This window comes from Thalassophryne amazonica, chromosome 11 (genome assembly GCF_902500255.1).
Source record: "Thalassophryne amazonica chromosome 11, fThaAma1.1, whole genome shotgun sequence".
In the NCBI taxonomy this organism is placed as follows: domain Eukaryota; kingdom Metazoa; phylum Chordata; class Actinopteri; order Batrachoidiformes; family Batrachoididae; genus Thalassophryne; species Thalassophryne amazonica.
The window spans coordinates 112,499,431-112,505,430 of record NC_047113.1 but is presented as its reverse complement, the minus strand read 5'-3'; positions in this window follow the sequence as shown (position 1 = coordinate 112,505,430).

Genomic DNA, 6,000 nt, shown 5'->3' with positions numbered 1-6,000 from the left:
AGCGATTTTTCACAGTGACTTCATTAAGACCACAGTAATTGGTGCAGGGGTGGAGTGTCTTATCCCTCTTTTCGATCAAAAAGTAACCCGCCCCTGCAGGCGACGACGAGGAACGGATCAACCCAGCGGCTAATGACTCCTGAATGTACTCATTCGTGGCGCAATGTTCAGGAGCTGAAAGGGAAAAGGGCTTTCCCCATGGCAGAGTCGCCCCAGGGAGTAGCTTGATCGCACAATCATACTCACAATGTGGTGGTAACGATTTCACTTTGGCTTTACTAAAAACAGCTGCGTGATTGTGGTAACATTCAGGGACTCCTGCAAGGTCAGGATTGACCTCCTGCAGAGTGCATACTGATGTTTGTAGACATACATTATTACATGACGGGCTCCATGAAATAATCTCACACTTAGCCCAATCAAATCTGGGCCCATGACATTGTAACTGTTGTACCCCTGAATATGGGGTAATGTGCTGCAGTACCTCTGAAAATATGAGGAAATAATCACGAGAGTTATTTCTGGTTGTTTCTCTCACGCAGAGGTTTATTGCAATGAGGAGAAACCCCGTGAAATCCCTCCAGTGGTGTGGGAAGACATTACAAGTTGCAAAAATAAAGGATCCCAGGATTACTAGACGATTTCTGAGAATGCGGTCACAATTCCTTTGAATAGAATTACAAAACATTTAGAAAAAATAAAGAATAACATACTTTTAACCAACTCTTAACTGTATTTATATTGTTCTGAAGGCTTTTATGTAAATGTATATTTATTACAAACCTTTTTAACGTTTTAAGCACTTTCCTATTTTTAACTATTTCTATTCCCTACTATTTTTAATATGACATCACCTTATGAGTTATCATTGTTTATTGGCAGAGAGCTAATCACTATTTATTGGTGCTGAGCATAGTTTTTAAAGGCGTGCTACCCTTCTAACCTATGACACTCTCCTCCACTTGAAAAATGTCTTCCCAACATTATAATCAAAAACATTTACTTCCACATGTCAAAATGATCAACATTCTATGTTTACCCATTAGTCCATTAACTTGAAAGCAAACCATATCTGTGGGCTCTAACCATCACTTCACCACAGTCCAGATCTGAAGACTGAAGACTAAGGAGTCAATAAGCAGTCTATTGTCTGTGTTTATAACCATAGAAGGAAAAGTCTCGATGATAGTCTGTAGATACATCACTGGAGAGTGTCGTACCCCTGAATATGGGGTAATGTGCTGCAGTACCTGCTTACTGTAGTCCATGCATACCAAAGGGCTGAGTGTAGTATGGCTGCAGCGTAGGGAACCATGGGACCAGACCTGGGTACACAGGCAGCATAGGTGGTGCAGGCTGGACACTATAGCAGGATGGAGTCCCTAGGTAGTCGTAGGTCATCCGTTTCCGCGGGTGTTTCTCTCGTTGAGGGCTGTGGGACGTGGTCTCCTCTGCTCCCTCAGATGCAGCAGGCAACGAAGGGGCTGGAGGATCACCAGCAGCTGAATCCGTCTCCTCATGAGTTGCCTCCTCAGCAGCAGGATGACATGCTTCCAGATGATCTCCACCAGGGGGCTCTGGTGGAACAGCAGCGAGGGCTGGTGCTGGAGGCTGATGTCTCACTGCAGCAGGTTCTTGTTCCGTTTCAGGAGGGTCTGATGGCTGGGAAACAGGCGGCTGAGGTGGTGCATAGTAAAAGCTGAACTCATCACCACTCTCCTCATCATCAGACACATGAGCATCTGGGGCAGTTTTGTCTCTCTTCTTCTATTTTACAGGGTTGTCTTTTTCTGGGGCTGGTTCAAAAGGTAAGTGGTCACATGACATGAGTAAGTTTCTGTGTAGCACCCTAGAGCGTCCTTTGCCTCTCTCTGGTCTCACTTCATAGATTGGGAGGTCAGGCCTCATTTGTCTGACTACCGTATGAATAGTGTCCTCCCAATAGTCTCTGAGTTTCCCTGGGCCTCCCCTTGGAGTCAGGTTTTTGACCAAGACTCTCTCGCCAGGCTGTAACACAGAACTCCTTACTTTTGTGTCATAATGTCTTTTGCTTTTGTCAGCTGTTTTCTTGGCATTCTCATTTGCAATGGCATATGCTTCATCCATGCCCTTTCTCCATTTTTCAACATAGCCTTTGTGGTCACTAAAACCAGAATCTGAATACAGTCCAAAGAGCATATCTACTGGCAATCTGGGTGAGCGCCCGAACAGTAGATACAATGGAGAGTAACCAATCACATCACAACGAGTACAGTTGTAGGAATACACCAGCTTGTTGATAGAGTCCTTCCAGTTTGACTTTTGTGTTTCAGTGAGTGTCTTAAGCATTTGTAACAATGTCCTGTTCATGCGCTCGACTTGACCATTCCCCATCGGGTGATAGGGAGTTGTTCTTGAGCCAGCCATGCCACTGAGTTTCTTAAGTTGAGTGAATAACTGATTTTCAAATTCACCGCCTTGGTCATGGTGAATGCAACAAGGAAAACCAAATCTCAGGGCATAGTCATTGAAAATGAGGTTTGCAGCACTTTTCCCTGACTTTGAAGTAGTGGCATAGGCTTGTGCAAAGCGTGTGAAGTGATCAACAATCACTAAAATATATTCAAAACCACCTTTGCATTTGTCAAGATGAAGAAAGTCTATACACACAAGTTCAAAAGGCTGTGTTGTTACAATGTTGGTCAAAGAGGCTCTTGAATCGCGACTGGGTTTTTTTCTGTTTGACACAGGAACACACACTGGTCACATGATGTTCAATGTCTGTCTGCATGTAAGGCCAAAAGAAGCGGCCACGTACTAAAGACACGGTGCGGTCGACACCTTGATGACCCATGTTATTGTGCAGTTCTTCAAGCACTGTTTTCTTAAAGTGTTTTGGCAGTACCAGCTGTTTGTGGACAGAAGTGGTTCTGTACAAAATGCCATCACTATCTAGCACTAGCTTGTCCCATTCTCTGAATAAGCATTTTGTTTTTGGACTGCAAGTTCTTAGCTCTCTAGTCAGTGGCTTTGAATCTGACATTTTGCGCTGTAATACAGGGCCAATAACAGGATCAGTCTTTTGTGCTTGGCTTAGCTATTCTTTTGGGATGGGTGCGAGTGATGCTTCGGCTGACACACCTTGTGCTGTGACTGACAAAGCTGTGGCCAACATTGACCATGTGGCAGGGGTGTCCTTTTGTGCCTCTATGGCCTGGATAGCAGCTGCAATAGAGTCAGGAGGGAGTTCCTCAGAACAGTCTTTCATAAGAGTCTCTACATCAAGGGGCATTCTCGACAAAGCATCAGCATCACCATTTTCTTTTCCTGGTTTGTACTTAATAGTGAAATGAAAGTCAGCGAGCTCTGCGACCCATCTTGATGTTCTTGCATTCAGTTTGGCAGTGGACAAAATATAAGTTAATGGGTTGCTGTCACTAAACACAGTGAATGACGGGGCATAATATAAGTAGTCTCAAAATTTGTCTGTGATCGCCCACTTTAAAGCTAAAAACTCTAGCTTGCCTCCATGAAAGTGGTAGTTTTTCTCAGCTGCTGTTAATGTGCGTGAGCCATAAGCAATAACTCGCAGCTTATCATTTTGTCTTTGGTACAGCACTGCACAGAGTCCCTCGTGTGAGGCGTCAGTGTGTAGAATAAATGGCTGGGTGAAATCTGGAAAGCCGAGCACTGGTGGGTTCATCAGACAGTCAATTAGTTCCTTGAGTGCACTTTGGTGTTTGTCAGTCCACATTATTTGTGTGAATGAGGGCACAACAGGACTTGTCTTCTTTTGCTTTGTGACTTTTGTGGTCAAGTTTTCATTGTCCTTGTCTGCTTTTAACAGTTCATATAGACAGTTTGCTTTTCTGGAAAAGTCCTTTATGTATTGCCTGTAGTATGATAGAAGGCCTAACATCTTTCTGAGCTGACCAGCAGTTTGCGGTTTAATGTCCTTGAGTGCTCTTACAGCTTCAAAATCAGCAGGATCAACTTTGCTGCCCTCTGCTGACACTATTCTACCCAAGTAGCGCACTTCAGGTTTAAAAATGTCACACTTACTTGACTTAAGTTTAATACCAAAGTCTCTTAGCTGCTGGAGGACTTTTCTCACATCCTCCACATGATCTTTGAAAGTTTTGCTGTAGACCAGTGTGTCGTCCACGTAGGGGATGCATATGTTGTCGCGAAGTCCCTCCAAGCACTCCTCCATACAGCGTTGAAATGCTGCAGGGGCATTCATTAGTCCAAAGGGGATGCGTATCCACTCATACAATCCCCAGGGGGTCACAAAAGCAGTGAGTGGGCGGCTTTCCTCTGACATGAACCCCTGGTGGTATGCTTTTCCCTGATCTAATAGTGAGAACCAGGAGTTACCACCTAAACTGTCCATAATGTCCTGGACACGTGGGATGGGCTGGCAGTCTGGATGGGTTTTTCTATTCAAGTCTCTATAAGCTATACACAGTCTCAAAGTGCCATCCTTTTTTCTAACGCACACGACTGGTGAGGAGTATGAGGAGTTTGACTTTCTGACCCAGCCTTGTGCGATTAGATCATGCAGGTAACTTTTCATCTCCTGATAGAGGCGGCGTGGTACTGACATATATGTGCGTTTGACAGGCTCATTGTCCTTGAGTGAAATAGTCATTTGCAAGTTTTCAATGCAGCCTATGTTATTGTCTGTTTTAGAGAAAGAGTCACATTCTTCTCTGAGCATCTGCTTAACTATGACCCTTTGTTCTTCACTGAGGTGGCCAAGATGTACAGGAGGATCCCACTTCTCATTAGAGCGAGATGAAGGCTGTGTGCTGGTGGGATTAATTATAGCTACAGTGGCTTTTTCAAACATCTGGGCAGGTAAAAAAGCTGTTATAGTCTGTACCGTTCCAACGAAAGTACGACCTACCAGAACAATGTCGTGGTCAGTGGGGTTAGAGACATCCACAGTTATGACAGGTAAAGTGCCCTTTTTAACTTTGACCAGAGTGTCGAAGAACTCAAGATTGTCTGGCCACTGAGGGTTTAAATCTGCCTCAAATAACATAGTCATGTCTTGTTTAAATGGCTGTGCTGCTACACGGCACTCCACTTGGATATGACTTTGTTTAGGAACAGTAATACAGTCCTTTTTTGTTTTCACTTGAAACTCATCTGCTGTATTCGCACTGACAGCCTGAATGAAAGCTTTCACCTTGTTTCTTTTGAGGCTGGGGAATGCTTTTCTCACTGTACTGAATACTTTAGCTTTTTCAGTCTTATTCAAGATGCATTCAATGACATTGTAACCTATAATGGGTGCGACAAGTAACAACCTTTCATTACCAACATGGGAATGATCATTTTCTCAGGTGGTTCTGCCCCAGAAACAAGTTGGAATGTAGTCTCGATCCACCCGAGGTATGGCATGCTGGTCCCATTGGCTGCAGTGAGGCTCAGTTCAGTGGAGTCCATAATCTTGGCAACATCTCTCAGCTTTAGGTGTGGCAAGTAGTCCTCTTTCCATCTCTCATCAATGATTGACACTTGTGAGCCTGAGTTCTACAAAGCCTGAAGTTGGTGGCCATCCAGGAGACACTCGACCAAACACTGTCTGCCCACCAGAGATGTGACCTTGTGAGGGGTGTTCACCTGGGCCGGTGGCAGTGGGATGTGGACCATCTCATTTTCATTGTTTATCTTAGACTTGTTGCATTGTCTCTTATGTTCAATCCAGTGTTGCTGCTGACATGGTTTAGAACAATAAAATGTATTTTTACACGCTGAACACCGTCTCAAGCTCATGTCTGGATTTTCTTGTTTGCAGTGGGCACATTGTTGGGACATGTTGCTGTGAGCGATGGTTAACACTCGTCCCTCAGTGGTAACCATTGCCTGTTTAAATGTCTCTCTCGAGGTGGTTTTGTGCCTCTGTTTTTGTATCCATCTTAGAAGTGTTCCTCACTCCCACAGAAGAAGCAGTGGGTGCAGCGCTCATTAGCTATGGACTGCTGGCAGGTGTGGCACCTCCTTTCCGGACGA